Below are 23,590 nucleotides of genomic sequence, written 5' to 3' on the forward strand. Positions count from 1 at the left end.
GATAAAATGTGTGAAGTCAATTTCTGGTGTCCCTCGAAGCGGCGTAAAACCACATTCGCTATTGGTCATTACAGTCATACATACGTCATAGTATAATGGAATCAGCACCAACACGTCGCCTTTTGTGATTTAAAAGTCTACCATCCGTTGTTTCGTATCTTGTATATTTTTCATTTTTAACCACCATAATCACCAATTGAAGAGCACAGCTTCCTTTATTACTGACCACTGTTGAGCCTTGACAAATAATTATGATGAGACTAAGTTTACATAGACTGATCTTATTTGATCTTGTTTAACGGTTTTGGATTCGATCCACTTTAAGTTATACGTGGCAAGCGTTTTAGTTCTGTTATTTTGGTTTCAGATGAGCTATTGCTAACTACAATATGCTCGACAACAAGCAAATTTGTTTTTGCTCAGAGTCCCAGAAACACGATGAGCCTGCGTTTCAAAACGGATAGTGAATTGGTGGACAGGGGGTTTGACATACACTACAGAACCATGTCAGGTACGTATCAGGATATATGGCGTTATTGTCTGGAACGTTTGCTGTCATCTTGATAAGAGGTGCGTTTGCTTTTCCTAGTAAAACACCACCTCTTCAGTGGTTGAAATATATGACGGGGTGGTAAAATAATCAAGTTAATGATACACATGTCATTGAACTTTGAGTACGATGATATATGAGTCACATAACCATTTCACTCGGTCCTCTTAGTCGATTCTTTCGACAGGAATAGATAGCTGGGGCGATGTAATGCCACTGGGACCGGGAACGAATAATAATAATACATAGTGGGTGTGCGCGTTTGGGGCCTTTCCCACATTCCAGTTTTATCATGACCATAGTTTGTAGAAGATCAAGATTGGGATCGGCAAACCATTAAATCCAGTGACATCAGCACTAATTTTAAAAGCTAATTTTGAAAAACGTAAAGGAAAGCGCAATTGCGAACCGATGACATGTGTCAATCAAGTCTGACCACCCGATCCCGTTAGTTGCCTCTTACTACAAGCATAGTCGCCTATTATGGCAAGCATGGGTTGCTGAAGGGCTATTCTACCCGGGACCTTCACAGGTTTCATGTAAAGAAGAAGAGTGAGCTTGTACTTTTAGACCAGACAGCTTGAGCATCGATCTGCGCAATGGGCGATCTTTTTCAATTTATCTTCCCGTTACTAATCCGCTAGGTGCGCTGACCCGGACGGTCTAACCATAAACTGACAGAGCATGTAGTATGTGTGATGTGCGAAATACGTGTTACTATTACACTTAGAGACAGTTAACCAGTATAGCCTTCACCGTAACCGGGAACGTTCATGCTGGTGCATAGACAGCATATCGTTTCCCTTTTACGATGATATATCAAGTGTTATGTCCTGAAATATCTATTCCATGATTCTATGATACACCTGGGATAGGCATGACTGCTTACATTGCAAGTATGAATCGCGAAATGGCAGTTCGAAGCGAGGTGGCGGAATCAGCTGATCGTTTTCAGGTCATGTTTGTCGTTTTGTTGGCGTTTAGCAGTCGGTAATTTACGTCTGGCACTAGGTGTCTCAGTATCACACATTTAAAACTGCAGTGCATCTTCATTGCATATGTACTCAAATCGCCTTACGGCCGAGATGGCTGCATTCGGTGAATTCACTAAGGTGGGGAGTTGATGCGATGCCCGAAATGTGAAACACTGAAAGTCTTGCTCTGTAAATTTCATTGGGTCGTTCATGATGGGACTGAGATTTCTAACAACAAAGATATTTACCAGGTACAGAGGATGGTGAGAAACAATGGTGAAGTAATTGTAAAATAATATTAACGGACGAATTATGGCAGTTATCGCCTACATGTAGCCAACTTTCAAATGCGATAAATTGGGCATAACTAAAATCCCTACTGTACTTTTTTATGTCTGTAAAAGTTTGTGATGCATGAAATATTAATTCACTCTATAGAAAAATATTGCAAATTTCTCCAATGACTGCATTTTAATTAACCTCAATTAAGTGTATAAATAAATTAAAACGTTTTTTCTTAAGTTTTAATGAAGGAAATAATATTTAAATATTAATTTATTAAATGTACTAAGCAAAACTACCATTATGTTAAGTACGCTATTTCTTCAATTGTCAGGGATGTGTAGTAATCACAAATTCTCGAGAAAGAACTTCAAGGGAATACTCTTTTGCCGGAGGTGTATCTCCGATTTTCCTTTACGTTGAGATCGGTGGTAGTATAGGAACTATTTGTAAGATTTTAAGGTGACATTAGTTAAAGAATTACTATTGTTAACAACATAAAGGCTGATAACGCATAAACAAGAATTTTCACTATTTCACAGACGCTACGACCCCCGAGACTTGCTCTGTCGTATTGTAGTGGGACATGCCGTGATATTATAGCAACTGTTCATGGCGTTTTCCCTGTTATCTTCTATTGTGTCAATTCATAATGCATTTGGAAATTAAACAAACGACGCCTTTGTCAGTCTGTGTCAGTTAATGGCTTTTCTTCGTAAACGATCGCTTTTTCAATGAAGATGACCACGGCAACGAGTTTGCTTTGTTCTGTTTACATGTAGCAATCTGTCCTAATGCACTTTGAGTCGGGAACCAGACCGGAAGCGAGAAATTGGACTGTCGCTTATACCATTTCAAAAGGAGAATTATCGCCCCTCGCAACAAAAAGATCGCCCATTGGGAACCGAGGACATGTGTCAACGAGCCTGGTCACCCGATCCCGTTAGTTACCTCTTACAACAAGCATAGTCGCATTTTATGACAAACATGGATTGCTGAAGGCCTATTCTATCCCGGACCTTCACGGGTCAGTACCATGAAGAAATGTAGGGCTTTGGAAATTTGCATTTTCCAACACTTCTATGCACACGTTTAATTTTATTCCAGCAACATCATGCTCTGTGTTCTTGAACGCCTACTACTACCCGTCTTATGTGTACTCGCCTGGTTACCCAGATTCTTATGAAAGGTAAGGGAGATTAGCAAAAAAAACCAAATAAGTCATTTTTCAGTTTGACGCGGTCCCGAGAATCGTCAAATGTGATCATAAGATCAATTACAAGGCATATTAATTTTGTAAGGTTGTGTTGGTCACATGATTATTGTTTTCAGAATGAACTGATTCAAATTTCGTAAACAGAGTGCCATAAAAGTTGAAAGGAAATTAAAATTTACCCTTTGACCGTTGTAGTCATAGATCCATGTAATTAAATTGTAATATATGTAATTGTAATATATGTTGGGTAACTCGCCATACATGTTTGTTTTGATGGTGCACATGATATGAACGATATTACCTACAACTAACCGTTAATGTGTTTATAATTAAATCTATTAATTAGGTCTAATTAAATCTATTAATTAGCAATTAACTGGGGACGGTTGCGTCCCTTGGTTGTAGCAAGACATGAAACAAAATCATCACGAAGCTCTAATTCCAGAGAATATGAGTCTTCCAATATTCCCCGATCATGCGCTGTGCGAATAGCACAGATACAAACAGGTTATTCCTACTTATAGTAATTCTAATTGTGTTTGGCACTCAAAAGCACTAAAGTGAGATTTCGTTAACTCCTCATATAAAGCATCGAACTATTCTCCGTTCTACAGTGACACTGAAGAAGGGTTGATTCTGATTGGTTTATACAAGGATGTTGTATCACATTTCCACTTGATACATGTAAATTCAATTATTGCTCTGCAGTAACCTCACCTGCAGCTGGGGTATATCAACTACCTCTACCAACTCGAGGATCCGAGTCTCTGTTGAAGTGGAAGACGGTCTTGAGAATTGTACCTCCACCGATGTTTTGGTTTTGACTTCTCGTAAGTAAACCAGAAGTAGGTTATACTGAGGGCGCCTTACGCCGCTTTTAGCACTGTTCCAGCAATATCACGGCGGAGGACACCAGAAATGGGCTTAACACATTGTACCCATGTGGAGAATCAGATGCGAAACTTCGGCATGACGGGTGAACGCTTTACCATCAGGCTACCCACTCCACCCTAAACCCGAAATGAAATCAAACACATCATATAACGTGTCAAGTGGACACACAATAATCCACTTGCTTATATTCACGTGGGCATTCTCTCAAATGTGTCTTGTATATTTTAAGGTTCATCGCCGGATCAGCATGTTGCAATATGCTCGGCGGGCAATCCAGCAAACAGTACGGCGTATGAACCTGTTAGCTCTTACGTTATGATTACCTTCCATTCATCCAGTGAAGAATCCAGGCCTGCTTTCCGTGTCTCATACCAACAGGTGCCAGGGCCAAGTAAGTTTTTCAAGTCATATCCTGCAGCTTTGCGTTGTTTCGTTAAAGGACGTTACATGTCAGTTTTCATTTGTGATGAGTGAATGAGTGAGTGCAGTTTTTACGCCGCGCTCAGCAATATCCCAGAGATTATATATGTATATATATGGCGGCAGTATGTAAATCACTGAGTGTGGACCAGACAATCCAATGATCAACGGTATAAGCTGGACTGCGTCGTCATGTGTCCAGCAAATCAGAAAGCCTGACCCTATCCTGTCACCACTTACGACATTCACGAGTTACAATTCTAACCCATATCTTCACGAATGCTTTATGATGAAGGTTCGTCACAACGTGTTATATTTAGTCAGTTGCTCACTACAAGGTTTCGGGTTTTATCTGGATTCACCACAGAACTTCTGTTTTTCGGAGTAGTAACATCTGCGATTTGTTCTGCTCAATAACTGCAATGCTGTTCAGATAAAGATTAACTGTTCTATGAACTAGCAATCAAGCACCACTGTTCTATCTCTGATTAGTATGCGAGTAACTTATGAGTTTTGTTTTACACTGCTTGGAGCAACACTGTCCAACATTGTAACGGGAGACGTCGAAAACTGACATTGGACATTGCTACTCATGCATGAAATCGGATCCGAGTTTTTGGCGTGATGAACGAATGCTTTTTCCATTTATTTGCTTAGTCCCTATAGCTATTGATACCACTATGTATTTGAAGTACTTGTATTTGATTGTTTGAGTGAATATGGTTGTAACGCGCGTTCAGCAATGTTCCAGTTACATCGCGGCTGAGGACACCAGAACAAAGTCTTTAACATGCATGTTCCTTGAGATCATGACATAAGGTAAACTGTTGCCTCACTGTATTTTCTCGCGCCACAGCTACAACCACAACCACAACCACAACCACAACCACAACCACAACCACAACTACAGCCCCAACGAGAACCACAGACAGACCGAACCACTGTGAGGATACGCACCTGACAGCGACAGAAATCGATCGGTACATAACATCGCCAGGTTATCCTGACCAGTACCCTTCGTACGTATATTTGTGTTCATCTGTTTGTTTTGTTTGTATGAGCATTTTGTGAAGCGTGTGTATTAAAGGTGGTAATTGGCATAGAATGTATGTATGTATGTATGTATGTATGTATGTATGTATGTATGTATGTATGTATGTATGTATGTATGTATGTATGTATGTATGTATGTATGTATGTGTGTGTGTGTGTGTGAGAGAGAGAGAGAGAGCGAGAGAGCGTATGTATATATATATATGCGGGTGTGTACACGTTTACGGATAGTGCTGACGTTGATTTGGTTTCTAGGAACCTGCATTGTGTCTGGCACATCACAGCGCCCCAAGGGAAGATGATCTATGTAAAAGTCGTTGATTCACAACTGGAATCTTCCACAGGATGTCGCTTTGACATCGTGAAAGCCTTCGACGGTAGGCTACATACAACTCTTACTCTAATTCCCAATTTTTCCTTAAATGTAAATACCCGGAATGGAAAGTTTGGCGCGGCTGAATACGTATTATAGCCGATTATGTTGCATGTTGAGGACACACAGCCTACAATACGTTCAGCATGACCTGAGCTACTTTACATATGCATGACCCGGGAGGTCAAATGTCACAATCGGCAGGTCCAGATAACTTAATTAAACAGGGGAGCAGAGAATGTTATTAATGTTGCATTCTTGCGACGCATGCACACATCTTCTTTTTAAGAAAGGATATAGTTGACGATTTCTCGACACTGAGAAATTAAACGGCAACTCAGTATCTCGGCTGTTCGGGCATGTTGACAATAAACCGACAAAGGTGCACGCCTTCATAATAACAGACCCAACCGGTTATGACACGGTCACGAAGTGAATCACTATTCACTTGATCAGGTCAAGCTGAGCAAGCAGTAGCACTCAGGAGTTGCCTCTATAGAGTCATGTGATGGTCGGTTCAAGTACATGCATCCTTCTGGACATAACCATACTACCAAAGAGGAAAACTTTTCAAACTTCTGTTACTTCAGTTTTCATCACTGATTTCTCTGAAATTTGTAACTAAATGAATAGTAAAGATCAAAGATCATAAGCACATAATGGCGAAAAAACCCCATCTAAATGTAGAGTCTATTATATCTATTTAAATCTGTCAGTTCAAGATGCTTATGGGTCACCGCATGTTGTTTCAGGTGTCACAAATCAAAGTTCTCTTCTTGAAAACTGGTGTGATGACAGAGCCCCGACATTTCAAAGTACGGGGAATACCATGTTTATAATCTTCAGAACCGATGGAAGTGTAAATAAGAAAGGTTTCCGTCTGAAATATTCAGCGACAGAAAGTGAGTATTATATAATAATTAATTTTAGAGTCAATTTGCTCCTCAATGTTAATGATAAGGAAACCGAATAAGATCTCAGTTTCATGATTAACATAAAACCAATCAGTAGCATGATCATGGTGTGACAAGATCCTTGGAAACCTTTGTCTTTGGATGCACCTGGAGAGAATTTCATCAGTGGCGCAGTTGTCAAAGAGCAGCTGAAAAGAACCGATTGTACATATTCATCCCCTGCGTCAAAGACGTCCTAAAATTAGTCAGAGGGATGCTTGGAACTAGGTCTCCAATTTGCTGAAGGACGTCATGACTTTCCTTACAGTCAGAAATGGCCCGTTGCCTCAATTCTTCTAGAATTCAGACACTGAGTAATCGTCTCCGTGAGAGTGGTCTCCTTCTGAGGACATGTATCTAACGGACTCGTTATTACAGACAGGAACGTTTGAGTTAGGCTGACGTTCACGGGGATAAGTCTTGATCTGTGGTAGGATCACTGAATCATGAAAATCGACGACAATATCCTGCAGCTGGTCTCTATGACCGTGAAAACGGTCGCGAATGCGGTTCAATCGGGCAAGATTTCATCTTCATGAATGATCTTATCGTACGTGGGTTGTCTTCGGAGAGGAGATATTTGTCCTCATGGACATCTCAAACACACTGAACCGCAAAAAACCAAAACGTCACTCCCATTTTGAAATTGGTAATCAATTCACGTGTAAATGTCTTAATAATTGTCGGAAAGATTTTAGAATTGACACGTTTGATCATCAAAGCTTAAAGGAAAATATCAGACAATGGGCGATCTTTTTGTTGCGAGGGGCGCTAACTCTCCTTTTGAAATGGTATAAGCGACGGTCCAACGTCTCGCTTCAGGTCTGGTTCCGGGCTCAAAGTGCGCTGCGACATCTTGCTACATGTAAAGACAGAACCCAGCAAACGCCTTGTCGTGGTCACCTTCATTGACAAAACGATCGTTTGCGACGAAAAGCCATTAACTGACCCAGAGGGCCATGTTTCGCGTTGATTTTTAGTTTAGAAAGGCACCTTTTGTTTGATTTCCGTGTACAGTACGAACTGACACGATATAGATAAAGAGGGAAAACGCAATGAAAAATCGGTATGTTGTCACGGCATTTCCTACGACAGAACACGAGGCATTGCAGTTGTTTTCATATGTTATCAACCCCTATGTTATCTCCATCGGTAATTCAGTAACAATTTCCACATTAAAATTCTACAAATAGTTCCCATACTACCACCATTCTCAATGTAAACAATTGGAGATACACCTCCAACCAACGACCATCCCCTGGAAGGTCTTTATCGCCAATTTGTGATTATTACAAATCCTGACAATTGAAGAAATTTGGTATAGAATGTAACGGTTAGTTAGAGATATCTTAATTACGTTTTAAGGAGCTGTTCCTCACTTACCTGAATCCATTTTGGTTTTAAATTCTGACACTACTGTACATTTACATATGTGAATTTATTGATTCATTTCTTACAAAAAAATAACACAACTTGTTTTTAATATAAATAGTCATATACAGAGATCAACAAACAATATATAATTCTGACCTCCCAAGAGGATGTGCATGATATCGAATTACACATGTGTTTCTTGTTTTGATAACAATATATTGACACATATTTCGCATGACAGACCACATATTTTCTAACTTCAACTTTGTTTGATGATTTTCATTCAACAGTTATTAAAAAACTGTAGGTTATATAGATTTGCTAGGAATTAACAAAGGCAATGTGTTTAAAATCAAATATGTTTTTGATGACATAATTCGAATTTATTCCCATATCATTCTCTGAAGATATGTTTATGCATTTATTTATATTTTTACAAATTTGACACATAATATGTACAATGGCTGAATAAAGTCGTGCATCCGTAATTTATTATTAAAGTACACATGCATCATCATAAAAAAGACATGAACACAAAATTGTACAGTGCAGCTACAATGTAAAGTGGGAAAAGATTCTGACCCTTTTTTACGTATTTGCGTTCAAATTTGAAAAATCAATTTATTTTATCAAAACATGAAGAGGTAGCTGTAGTAAATACAATACCAGCTTTTTCCTGACTATTATAATAATCTGATTGTTGTGAAGGCAAGCTGGATGTAGACACAACATGTAAACCTTTGTTGCTTCAACACTTAACAGTGCCATTTATTATACTGGAGATTGAAATTTATAATCAGTATAAATATATGTAATTTTTTTTTAGTTATGCCCTTGAATATGTACTTATCCTAGTAGTACTACGTCTTCTGTGTCTGAAATGTCATATTTGATAAAAGAATATTTAATTATTATTTTATTGTTCCCTTTTATTAAAAACTAAGAGAACATACAAAACATTTTAATTTATGGCCAAAATTCAGGATAATTAAAAGGCTGTAGAAATGTACAGTGTTTTATGCATTATTTATCCATACAGTGATTTTGTGTTTCAATCATCACGAACAGTTACAGACAAAAAAAAGCGGATTTTAGGTATGCCCATGTATATCGTATTTTATAATTGCATGGTTATGTATACGTATAGGTGATGATTGACATAATTCGTCCGTTACTGTTATATGTGATGACTGACATAATTCGTCCGTTGCTGTTATCTTACAATTACGTGACCGTTGTTTCTCACTTCTCTCTCTACCTCCTAAATATTTGTGTTGTCAAAAATGTCAATCCCATCTTGTATGACCCGATGAAATTTACGTAACATGACTTTCAGTGTTTCTCATTTCGCGCACCCCATCAGCTCCTCGCCGCAGTCAGTTACATGAATGCAGGAACATCGACCGCAATACTAAAGCCATTTGCGGACATATACAATGAAAATACACCGTTTCAAATACGTGGTTCTGAGACATCTAGTGCCAAACTTAAATTACCGATTGTAAAACGTCAACAAATCGACAAAACATGACGATCAGCTGATTCCACCGTCTAGCTTCGAACTGCTATTTCTCGATACATTCTAGCAATATAAGCAGTCATGACTATCCCAGGTGTTTCATAGAAAATCGGAATAAATATTCCCGGACATAACACTTGCTAGATCATCTTAAAAGGGAAAAGATATACGGTTCATGCAACAGCGTGAACGTTCCCGGTGAATGAGTGAGTGAGTGAGTGAGTGAGTGAGTTAATATTTAACGTCACATCGGCAATATTTCAGCCATATCGTGACGAGAACATTTAACACTGAAATGGAATATATCCATATCATAAACACCTGTCAACAAAGGACAGTAAAACAACTAGAATATCACAAATAGAATTAAAACTAGCGTGGAAAGTTAAAACTAATATCACTATTCGGACAATACAATATAAAAACAGGCTACAGATTGCAAACAACTGAAGGTAGATCACCATACTAGGGACCATGGGGACTTACAGTACCTTTGCTTCCTGCATGGACCCTAGTTGGATTTACACCGTCCCTTCAGATGTTAGCAATTTAGTCACATCTAGCCACAAATTAAAAATATACATATACCACGATTAAAAACATTGGAAAGTCTAAATATACTTGGAATGTTTTGGGACTTACGTACCCTCTCAGGAGGACAATACTTTTACAATACTGCAACCCTCTTTGAGGGTACAGCCACTAACAATTCAAGTTACTAACCCAAACTACCAGTCATTAAAATACATCTATTTACAGAACATGTTATTCAAAATTCAACCAAAAACTCAATTTCTTTTTAAAAAAACAGTGATTAAATGAGAATTAACGCTGGTGAAAAGATCATTAATTGTTTTAACTGTAAAATACTTATCCCTTGTGATGGAGAATTCAACACAGTCAAGCAAAATATGCTTGACTGTGACTCTCTCATCACAAGTGATACAAAACGGAGGATCCTCACCTTTCAATAACCAATATTTATTTCATGTAATTATACCTACTTGGGTGTCACACCTGTGAAGGTGAAGGTTACATATTTTACAGCAACTACTTTCTTTTCCGATATTGTGTCTTCCTTTATTGACCCCCGGTTCACTCAGGCCTAGTCGAAATCGAATGTGACAGTTTCAAAGAGATTTAGATTTGCGGTTGTGAAGATATCTCTCTGTTTATTCGATAACTAAACACGTGCAAAAGTACAGAATAAAATTCTATCACAAAGAGTCGCCACATTAATAAAAGCCTGACCTCCAGAATAGATTGGCATTAAACGACTGAACGATGAACGTGGATGGTGGGCTCTGTTATCTCAACCACTCCGAAGAAATAGTAAAGGACAAGCACACCAAAGGTATTGGTGACTTTGACCTTGTTTCGAGCTTTTAGGGCCGAGCTCCAGATTTTCTTTCAGCGAGATTTGTACTCGACCCGAAGTTTTGTCTTGAACCTGGTCATCCTGAAGCTTGTCTCGATCTTGTATTCCAAAACAGGCGTAGACCTGATTTTCCACAAGATGCTCAGTACACCCCACACCTAACCCCTCCCCACTTACGGCCACCCCTGCCCCACCTCAGCCCCCTTGAAACCCGACTGAACCATGATTAGCTACCTTGCCACGTTTCAAATGAAGAGTATTACATTTGTCCAGTCAAAGTGTCATACCAATATCATTGGAAAAGGACTCGACAAGCATAACCTTAACATGTCCGAACCTATTATTATTACAGCACCGTACGTCTGTAGTACGAACATCTCTGTAACGGCGTTGACAACGACGATCTACTCACCAATGTATCCTGTTACTTACCCAAGGTAGATTCTCTTGTGACTGTCCTAAATGTGTTGCGCATTACTATATGTAGTAAAACTTGACCTTATGGGCGAAAGACCCGCAACTGTTGTGCAGTTGTGCCCACTGATGTTCAAAGATCTGTGAGTGAGTGAGTTTAGTTTTACGCCGCACTCAGCAACAGTCCAGCTATATGGTGGCGGTCTGTAAAGAATCGAGTCTGGGCCAGACAATCCAGTGACCAACAACATGAGCATCGATCTGCGCAATTGGGAATCGTTGACATATGTCAACCATGTCAGCAAGTCTGGCCACCCGATCCCGTTAGTCGCCTCTTACGACAAGCATATCCCTTAGGGCAAGCATGGGTTGCTGAAGGCCTCCTCTACCCCGGGACCTTCACGGGTCTTCAAAGATCTGTAATGCGATTGGGTAGCTTAGTGGTTAAAGTGTCCGCTAGTTACGCCGATGACCAGAGTTTGATTCCCCATAAGGGTACAATATGCGAAGCCCATTTCTGGTGCTTCCCCGCCGAGATACCGCTGGAAAAGTGATAAAAACAAACTCACTCACTCTCTCAGAGATCCGTGGCACAAGATTCAGCCATTAGTCTATCGGCACCACGTTGTGCCCACCGATGTCATCGGACCGATCAACTGATGCCGTATAGCACTGATGTATGTTGTAAATCATACGACGAAATATCCGTTCTTTACTGTTAAACAGGAAAACTAGATATTTACTGTAGAGCAAACCACTTTCCATGACGTAGATTTTTGCCCTCTCACCACGCAAGCTGACATACCATGATATATCTGAAATAGGTGTATTATTGTGGAATTGCAGATTGTTTAGTTATTTTAATCACATTGTCTTTCACATTTCAGGCATATGAATTGTTTCTGGTACTTAACAGCAGAGTATGACGTCAACATCAAACTAACTGTTCTGGACAACAGTTTCCGATCATCCCATTACTGTCATTTGGATACTATTTCGATTAATGACGGTAGGAATGATATATGTGTAGTCTTCCTCAGCAGTTAGTGTATGATACGACTGTTTTCAAACTCTCTGTTGTAGTGATGCTTTTAAATTTGCGTCTTTTTAAAGTGACTAATAACGTCTTGTAGGGTGTTTTGTAATCATAGTTCAGTTTTCAAATATTATTGTGGAATTTCTTTACCTTGCCTGAAAGAATATTGTCGTTGCAACATGTATTCAGATATCGGAGAAATTGGATCCCTCTGTGGAAATTCCTACCAAACGTTCGTGAGTTCAGGGCGCAATATGAGAATACGATTCTACTCTGGTAGTTACGGGACTACAGGAACAGGCTTCAAGCTGTCTGCCCGGGGGGGTAATTACGAAGGTGAGTGCCTCTGGAATATTCGCTGTCATTTATGAAAAAGGTAAAATTCACTTCTAGTGTTCCAATATTGTGATATAGCAGTTACAAGAGAAATGTGTGTGTAATAATTTTGTATGATGTGTGTATGATAATTTTCATGTAATTTACACAGATATATATGTTGTTCTTAAGGAACAAAAATGGGCTCCACACATTGTTCCCATATACGGAATCGAACCAGTGTTTTAAGCGAGAAGAGCAGACGCTTACCCATTAGGCTTGCCCCATCGCCCACACTACATTCACAGATAGTACATCTTGTGATTCCACTGATGGGTCAATAAATACATAACCACGTTTTAGTCACTTCAGCCTAACAATCCTGTAAATGTGTCTTTAGAATTTGAAGTGTCACAGTAGAACTGAAGAGCATTTGTCAACATGTCCGATACTTGCAAAGCTTCAAGGAAGTACCCAAAGATGTGCACGTTTTATGTGACACTGTGGTTTCTCTGTTAGATCAAATTCCGAAAGACATATGCGGATATGGCATTGGCGGTATCTGACAATGTGAAGAGACTGGCTGGTTGTATTATTTTTTTTCAAGTTTTCAGTCTCCCCAACATACACCCCTAACACTTTGTATAAATACAACACAACAAAACTCCAACAGTGATATTGCTCGCGGGATACAATAACATGTACTATTGTTTGATATCGCCCAAACATGACTATTGCACATTTGGGAGAAGAGGCGAATATATTCTAAATATTTGACACGTCCTTTGTTTCAGTTTGTGAGTCGCGGAATCTGGCTGCATCTGAGCATTATAACTACGATTTAACATCGCCTCGGTACCCTCTCTCTTATCCAAAGTAAGTCAGATGCATTTATACTCATTGAATGCATGTGCAGAGCGAACTGTCTGAGGCGCCAGGTCGAACTGTCTGAGGCACCAGGTCGAACTGTCTCAGGCGCCAACCTAGTGATCAAGCGAGCATGCCGGGATCGAGCACACCTGTCATCGGATCTGAAAACCTTGGAGTCAACTTTGTGTGCAGACTCCTGCCATGTTGTCTCATCCCCTACCGGACAGCACACAATCCTTTGCACTTGAAACATCAAAGAATACATTGGTGAATGGCCCAATGGTGACCACATGAATACGTGCAAATACGTAGTTGCCGGTACAGCAATGTCCAGTTAGGACACAAATGACAAAGTACCATGACTATTTTTCCCAGTCCAGCCCAGCTGTGAATGGGTACCTCGAAATGATGGGAAAACCATATGGTGCGTCCAGCGGCTGCAAGAGTGGTTTAATCCCCAGGGAGATGAGACTGACAATACATTGTACCGTTTGAGATTGACATCCAACGGTTGAGGGAAAAGCGCCCTTGTGCAGCTGAACAGAGATGAGGTGGATGAACACACACACACACACACACACACACACACACGCACACACACACACACACACACACACACATTTTTGCATCCATAGTATAATACAGTTAGCATAATATCTTTTAATGTAATACCCAGGATGACCAGCAAGGAGAGAGAGAGAGAGAAAGAGAGAGAGAAAGAGGGAAAGAGAGTACTGCTCAATATGGCCAGAAGCAGCAATTTATTTCAACTCCATCTTCTGAAATCTATTAATTACACCTAAGACCTCCCCTTTTTCAGCAATGCCGACTGTAAATGGTACATAACAACCTATTCCTATGACCATGTGATTACTTTGGAAGTGGTGATGTCTGATATTGAATATTCAGCGGGCTGTTGGAAAGATTACGTTGAAGCATTCGATGGTACGTAAAGGTTTTGAGGTCATAGCAAATATGACTAATAGAATTTTTATTCATTTCAGTTCTCTGTGAACAGTACTTGCACAAATACAACTCGAAATAAGACAAATGTTTCTGTTCAGTGAAGAGGGTGCTTAGTAAGGCATAGTTCAAGTTTCAACATGGTTTCACGGAATTATTTTCTTTACTGAGAAAGAGAAAGTGTCCACAAAATGTCTCCGTGTGATGATAATTCTTCATGAATCGTCAATGAGCGGAGGAACATCGGGTTATCCAAGCGGTTAACGTTATCCGTCGCCACAGTTGCCAACTTTATGCTCTGCGTGAACCAATGTCTGCTGCTCCCATAATGCCGAAATAAACGATATAGAAGAACTTTTACAATTATTCTGTTATGTCATTGTTAAAAAATCTGGCCATGGGAAATTATGGGACTAAAATGCAAACTGACAATGCCATGAGCCTTTAAGACATAAGAATGTACTTTTTCCTCGGCAATCCCAGAACGTCTTCTCGCACCATCTGTTTATTGACCTTCACAGTTTGGATTTGGTTCTTGGTTGCAATAGCAATTTGTAAATAAATGTCATACAAACGGCATTACCGGTATCTGAATTACTACAGACTGCGTTTGAGAACTTGTGCATTTATTGGATGATTGTAGAAATGCTTTGTTGTGTGGCCTTTCACTTGCTATACCTGCTCCAATACTTTAGGCTACGAATATGTCACGCTGTTTTCGGGTCCAGACCATTTGCTCTAAATTTTCGTCGAAATGTGTAGTGCAAACTCAGGTAAAAACGAAGTAAACATCTACGTTTTCGTACTGACCTTAGTCTACTGTATATGAAGAAGTTGGAACCATTTGTTTTACCGTGTGCCGTTCCGAAAATGCTTGGAATGACAACTATGTACATTTCAGGGCGGTACATATCTTCCCCATCTCTTGGACGATGGTGCGGAATTCTTACCCCAACAAAAAAAGTTCTGGCCGCTCGATGACAGTCCTCTTCCATACTGACCAGTCTCACACGGGAGGCGGCTTCAAGATAACATATTACTCAAAGCAAAGTAGCCAAGATGGTATGTTACACTGACTGCCAAACAGTCGGTAATATGAAAACAAAACATACTGCATTTGAAATGTGACACAGTTTTCAAGATGCAAAGCAGTTGTGAACGTCATACTGTCATCGTGACATGAAGTTATAAACGTGTCATTGTTACCATGCTACAAAGTTGTTCTGAATATTATATTGTGAAAATGATGCAAAGTGGTGCTAAAATATTGTTACCATTATACAAAGTAGTTCTAAATGTTACAGTGATGCACAGTAGTTTTGAACGTTTTATTGTAAACCGGATACAAAATGGTTTGGAAGGTTTAATTGTTATCACCGTACAAAGTTGTCCTAAACGTGACAGCGTTGCCATGATACAAAGAAGTTCTGAACGTAACAGTGTTACTATAGCACAAAGTAGTTCAAGGTGATGAATTAATGGCTGCATGAATACCTAATTACCTCATTTTTGCTTCAGAAAAGGGATCGGCTCAGTTCAATGTTGCTGCACTTTTCGGAGGATTGGTTGGAGGCGGTATCCTGCTTGGTATCCTTATTCATTGCGGATTGTCTTATAAGAAACGAAAGTTAACAGAAATGTCTCAAGCACATGCAAGAGCAAGGCCTGCTCATTTAACAACCCCAGTGGGACATCTGTCTACCCCACCCCCAGAATATACAGTGGGGTACAGTCAGCAACAGGTTTCAATCCGGCCATTGCACACAGGAGAATACTACAACACTGCTGCGTTTGATCCACCGCCTTCCTACGATGAAGTTATAAAGAATACTGAAATCCAGGTGCCAAACTCTGACAGTCGTGTTCCTGATAACTCTACAACGAACAGTGATACAGCAGACAGTCAGGTCGAAGACTCACGGTTGTAGCTTGGCTGTTTGGTTTGTTGGTTAACGCCGTTCTCAGAAATATTCCAGATATATGACAATTGTAATCTGGATCTCCACGGATGGCCACACTGTTGTAAAACAGGAAAATCTATACAAAGTTGGGGGGTTTTTTTATTTGATATCCAAGGTCTACAATTACCATAGGCAATGAAGAGCTTTGACCCACGATAGCAGCCAAGTATCTATACTGAACGTTGTGTTGCTTGTCAATCCTGACTGAGGAGGATGTGTCTGACACACACACTTGTGTTGGACGTCACCCAACGACGTTACCGGTGAAACGCATAATTTGGTGCCGTTGTGTGTGTATGATGTTCCCGAACTTCGGTTAACTGGACAGGCGGTAGTGGCACCCCTGACTGAGCCTTTTTTAATTGGACATGCGGTTGTTGCAGACCGTGGCCTGGGCCCACGTACACATAGCGATGTACCATGCGCCACCATGACTGTAACTCGAATTCTCTGGCATAGGCATAAAGGTCACATGCAAATTAAAACAGAAGTATCACTTATTCATGACATATAATATATTTTACTGCTTGTAAAAACAAAATTATAAGCACAGTCGCAATTCAAAAGTGCAATATTATGTGCTTGGGCTTACTTCCCTCGAAACGAAGCCCTCGAGAGACCGAACCCAGTCATAGCGGGTGGGGGTGCAACTCAGGTGTAACGGCGACTTCCGATTGGCTGGTTCATTTGCTGATACGCCGAGGGCTCATTGTGAGTACAGAAAGATGATCTGTTTGATGGGCATGTTAGAAGTATGCGAGTCACAAGAAAGTAGGATTCTTTCTGGATAACAACTTTTTTTATTGTACTTGATGCGCATGGATGGATGCCTATGGATTCATAATCCATATACACTACAGAAGAAGTTGTTATCCATAAAGAACCTATATAGTGATGTTGGGTTTTGTAAATACATGTTCTCTGAATTTGCGTTCGATCCAATCAAAAATTATCCCAGTAGAGATAGTGAACTTCTGCGTGGCTGGAAACTGTCATTCATCCAAGTACAAAGCAGGACTTGAAACTGACAAGAGTTTGCACCAGTTTCCGTCAGATCCAGTCGTCCGAGAAAAATGGATTTAGTTTGTTTGCAATCCACAGACATAAAAATATGTCATGTTTATAAGTGTCACGCCTGTCTAATATTACATAATGTGGCGGAGACAGGACTCGGGTGCACGAGTCATCAATCAATTTATTTTGTTTATGGCGTATAGCCTGATAGGTGTAAATTGCATGTGGTTAAGGACTGAAGCTGTGTATTGCATATTGTCGTTACCAGACAGGCAGGCAGACATATAGATGTCAATAAACCAGATATTACTTACCACAATCAACAAGTTGTTTTGATGTAACGTGTACATTACTTACTTGTTTGTGTACACAACCAGGATTAGACTACTGCTCACGACCTCATACTCAGGTCATGCACACTGTTTCAAGCTCTGCGAACCTATTCACGGCGCATGCGTTATGGGCGCAGTGCAGCACAGCTGCTGAAAGCATTTTTTGTCCTCAGCGCTGGGGGAAATTTAGTGAATCGTTTGAACTCTAATTTCGCGGGCTTTTTTTTTCATCGCGTTTTTCAACTTTATAGGTTGAATTGGCATTTTTGAATATTTGTTTCGGTAAGTGCACACCGAAAGGTAACTGAATTTGCAAAGTTGTGTTTTACGTTGCATGTGACCTTTAAGATAGTCGTAGCACTGCTACATGTGCAATATCACCTCGGGGGAAAGCCAAGAGTGGGATATATTTAGGATATACTTCAGGTTATACTTAGTCAGAAATATAAATTTGTGTCCATGTATTGAAGATTAGGAGTCAGCTCCAAGACAAAACTCTCTCTCTCTCCAACGCAGGCATATGTGATTTAGAAAAGAAATTAACAACTCCTTGGCTGGTTTCGAATGCTGCTGTTCTTGGGAGTGTTGAAAGAATGGAATGATCAGTTGCTGTGTGATGTTGCATGTCAATTTTACAATACCTCTGTGCGTACATGTTAAAATATGTTAACAATTGCGCAACATCACTTACTTTGTCGTCAGATACTAGCTTCATGTGACATAACAATTGCCTTCATTGTCATGTACAAACGTGAATAAAGTGAAAATGTTCCCCAGAAAGAAATAATTCATATTTAGTTATTCGTTAAGAGCCTTGTAATACTTCAGTGTACAATAAACACATAATACAAAGAGTCATCCAACGTTTGTCAAAGGAACATTGATATGCAGGTGTCATATATTATATCTGAAGATGGTGGGTAGTAATTGGTTCTAAAACAGAATAAACCACTACACACAGAATGCCATCCTACTCATGCGTGTAAGTCTGAAAGGTGACGTATCACACTGTTATGTAATACTATGTAGTATTATTACATCTGTTAAATTGGTGTTCATGGTCCAGCACATGCCCAAGAATTGTTCATGGTCCAGCACATACCCAAGAAGTGTTCATGGTCCAGCACATACCCAAGAAGTGTTCATGGTCCAGCACATATCCAAGAAGTGTTCATGGTCCAGCACATATCCAAGAAGTGTTCATGGTCCAGCACATACCCAAGAAGTGTTCATGGTCCAGCACATATCCAAGAAGTGTTCATGGTCCAGCACATATCCAAGAAGTGTTCATGGTCCAGCACATACCCAAGAAGTGTTCATGGTCCAGCACATACCCAAGAAGTGTTCATGGTCCAGCACATGCCCAAGAAGTGTTCATGGTCCAGCACATGCCCAAGAAGTGTTCATGGTCCAGCACATACCCAAGAAGTGTTCATGGTCCAGCACATACCCAAGAAGTGTTCATGGTACAGCACATATCCAAGAAGTGTTCATGGTACAGCACATATCCAAGAAGTGTTCATGGTCCAGCACATATCCAAGAAGTGTTCATGGTACAGCACATATCCAAGAAGTGTTCATGGTCCAGCACATATCCAAGAAGTGTTCATGGTCCAGCACATACCCAAGAAGTGTTCATGGTCCAGCACATACCCAAGAAGTGTTCATGGTCCAGCACATACCCAAGAAGTGTTCATGGTCCAGCACATACCCAAGAAGTGTTCATGGTCCAGCACATACCCAAGAAGTGTTCATGGTCCAGCACATGCCCAAGAAGTGTTCATGGTCCAGCACATGCCCAAGAAGTGTTCATGGTCCAGCACATGCCCAAGAAGTGTTCATGGTCCAGCACATACCCAAGAAGTGTTCATGGTCCAGCACATGCCCAAGAATTGTTCATGGTCCAGCACATGCCCAAGAAGTGTTCATGGTCCAGCACATACCCAAGAAGTGTTCATGGTCCAGCACATGCCCAAGAATTGTTCATGGTCCAGCACATACCCAAGAAGTGTTCATGGTCCAGCACATACCCAAGAAGTGTTCATGGTCCAGCACATGCCCAAGAATTGTTCATGGTCCAGCACATGCCCAAGAAGTGTTCATGGTCCAGCACATACCCAAGAAGTGTTCATGGTCAGTGATTTTAGTTGTATGCCGCACTCATCAATATTCCACAGCGGTCTGTGTATACTCGAGTTTGGACCAGATAATCCAGTGATCGAAAGCATGAGCATCGATCTATGCAACTGGTATGTGTCAATCAGTTCAGTGAGCTTGGCCACCATATCACGTCGTTCGTCACCATTCCTTTTGGGGAAAAGGGGAAGAATAGGGTACTGACAAACCATGATTCAGAACCAGGGCAAATCTTGATTTGCGACATTTTGGTGGTAAAGACAATATACCTATGGAAATTATATGTGTAGACTACTGAATTTAGTAAATAACCACGTTTCGCGATATAGGGTGTAAATGTCCCACTGGTAGTCTCCGCTATCCATACAACTGTCGTAGGAATGTGTTCCATTATGAATGGCCCGACACCGCACGGCAGAACTTCTGCCATGACATGTAAACAAGCCAGACAGACTTGTAATAGATGAGCCAAAATTCCAGTTGACTCAATGTATATAAATGCTACTGATGGTATGATGAAGATCTCAGACAATTCCTCTTTGATAAAACGGACACCCAAAAGTGTTGTGCTGACGATCATTGAAATTCATTATCAGGTATTGAAGCCACTAATTTCGGTATCTCGGTTGTAAGAGTACAACCAGCTCCATTTTAATGCAAAGAGTTATATTATTTCTATCACAAAAATCTGTTAAGAAATTACGAATGTATGCTAACGTTCCATGTCCAGTTTTTTTTATAAAACTATCTCTGAAAAGAAACTTATATGGTTTTTTTTCAAACTATACGCATGGTTTAAATTTACTTCTTATCAGTCGATACTTGATTTTTTTTCATACATACAGCTAAAATATAATCATACAAACAAATTATGCTTTGATAATTAAGTGTACCTACAATAATTGTCAGTCGTCCAGACACAGTAATGAAGCAGTGGTTCTTATCATGCTATAGAGGCATTAAACATTTAGCCGTGAACATGTTCACATCAATTAGACAATACATTTCAAAATCACAAACATGTACTCACAGTTTACACGTTATGGAAATTAAGGGCTACTTTTAAGCACCAATGTCTTTATCAGTTATTAGCTGAGATTAAAGAAGAAAGGTGAGACCAGTATCAACATCGAAAGATCTCCACGTTGCATACATACATAAAGGGGCATAACTCTTCTGCGCTTTTTTGCAGTTAACACAATACCGAAGGATCATAAAGGTTGGCGCCAGAACATTGAACTACTCAGCAAGCGTGCAGCATGAAATAAAATGTAGAGTGTGCTGTGTTGGGGTTATTAGCCATCAAATATATTCAGTTTCATTGCTACTATCTCTAAAATTATACTTTACCTTGATTTAAGCGGTTGCAGTCGGGATAAATGTTATGTAGCAGACTAAACCATGTCGCCATGAATCGATATTTCAGTATTACAATAACACCTGTCGCCATCCTTGGTCTCTGTTTCATATAGTATAATCCCTCTCAGCCTGTTCTCAAAACGTAAAACAGATTGATAGAATACTTCACGTTGACGGTAATGCAGTTGTGACAGGAACTGATTTATGCATCATAAATATCACAGAGAGACTAATATGGCCGTGCATGTATCAGAGAAGTCATTCCGTGCACATCGGTTTAATGAACACACCACGATGAGGTCTTGCGGACTTTACAAATAAATTCATTTCCACTAAGGAAATCTTTATGGCCGCGAGACGCGTATGTGAGGCAAATTAATGAACTTCTCACAGCGAGAGAATAATGGGCAGTAATAAAAAGCATCTCATATTCAGCTCGAGCCGTAAATGTTCGTCAGCAGAAAGTACCTCTCGTTCAGCGAGAGACTCATATGTGCGTTTTTCATTTGAAATTCGTACTGTACCAATTATTTCAATAAATTTAGCAGTACTGATCAAAGCTTTTCTACCTTTTGTGTTAATCAGAAGAAGTATTAAAGTGTTTTGGTAACAATAGCTAGCAATGGCTTAGGCTTGTACAGATACATGAACACATGTCTGCGAGAAGGGAGATTGTGAGATGTTGTTACAGGAGGTAAGTGTTTGTTACCCGTCATTGGAAGTGAATACTAAAATACTGTTTTTGCACATTGTTTGAATTAACGGTGACAATGTTACAAAACCTTCTTCTAAATGCAAATTCTATCTAATGAATATAAAACAGGATGCGAAATGACAAGGACATACAAAGCATTGACTATTGACTTTTCATAATTCTAAAGTTGATAACGTTACATAATTGAATATGAAGTGATAACTCTTGCATCGACTCATAATATATAAATTACATAAACCATACAAAATGTGTTCAAGCTGTTGAAAGTTTGTGTTGTTGAATGTTGATTTGAATTGTGATATTTCAATGCACTTTACATGAGCATTGTGTTTGTATTTGATGTCTGTAATTATCTGATCCAGTGTAATTACCATGTATATCAAGTCTCTATTGGACGTCAGTAAAAGCAAGATAATACATCAGTTACGGAAGTGATACTCGTGCGTATAAGTATTCAATCAGACAACGAAAGCTGAAAACGATTTCCCTCACCCTCTCCACTTTGGCTGTAGGAAGGGCGCCGGGGCGGAAACGGCAGCGCTTACGCTAACTGAAAGTATTGCCTACTATGTCGAAAGAAATTCACCAGTTTATTGTGCCATCCTTGATAATGAGAAAGCGTTTGACAGAGTCTGGTTAAATGGACTTCTCTATAAGCTTTACAACTTTGGAATTCAAGGAAAGCTATGGCGAATTATACACACTATGTATACATCAATGAAATCATGTGTCAGCACTGGTGGCTGTGTTTCTCATGTATTTGATGTAAAACAGGGGGTAGGTCAAGGTCGTGTACTATCAGCTTGGCTCTTCACGCTATATATAGACGACTTGCTTCATAGTACTGTTGTCTCTGGGCTGGGCAGATGTCCACCAAGGGGCAAAACACCCGGGGTGCTGTTAGCTGACGACCTGTCTTTGTTAAGTGCATACCCGGGTGGACTTCAAAGCCTTCTTGATGTTGTACACAAGTATGCGCACACATGGCACTTGCGTTTTAATGCATCAAAGAGCCTATTTCTTGTATTTGGAGATGAGAAAAGGAATGTCCATCCCAAAATATATATTGGTGAGAAGGAAATACCTACCAATACACATGTCAAATGTGCTGGTCTCCAAATCCATTCATCGGGCAGAACTATAGAACGTACGCAATCTGTATGTGAAAGGCTTAGAATACTCTTTAATGCCAATAAGAATCATGGCCTATGTTTTTGGTGGACTTAACCCACTTTGTTGTACCTGGGAAAAGTTATTCTTCCATGCGGTTTGTACTCTTGTAATGTTTGGACTCGTTTACCTGAAAAGGAACATGCTATGCTGGAAACTGTTCAAACCAGTTTTGTAAGCGTATCCAAGGTCTCTCAAAATGTGGATCATCCATAATAGCCAGAGATAGTCTCGCCCTGGTTACACTACGAAGATATATGCACCGGAAATCTTTGCTATTTCTTGGTAAACTATGTAACAGCGATGTCGAATTTGTTTT

The 23,590-nt window shown here is 40.0% G+C and overlaps 1 pseudogene; it reads left to right on the forward strand.

Moving 5' to 3' along the window:
* Window positions 1-438: 438 nt before the first annotated feature.
* LOC137278846 (deleted in malignant brain tumors 1 protein-like) lies at window positions 439-16,512 on the forward strand (annotated as a pseudogene).
* The last annotated feature ends 7,078 nt before the right edge of the window (window positions 16,513-23,590 follow it).

This window comes from Haliotis asinina, chromosome 3 (assembly GCF_037392515.1).
Source record: "Haliotis asinina isolate JCU_RB_2024 chromosome 3, JCU_Hal_asi_v2, whole genome shotgun sequence".
Taxonomy (NCBI): domain Eukaryota; kingdom Metazoa; phylum Mollusca; class Gastropoda; order Lepetellida; family Haliotidae; genus Haliotis; species Haliotis asinina.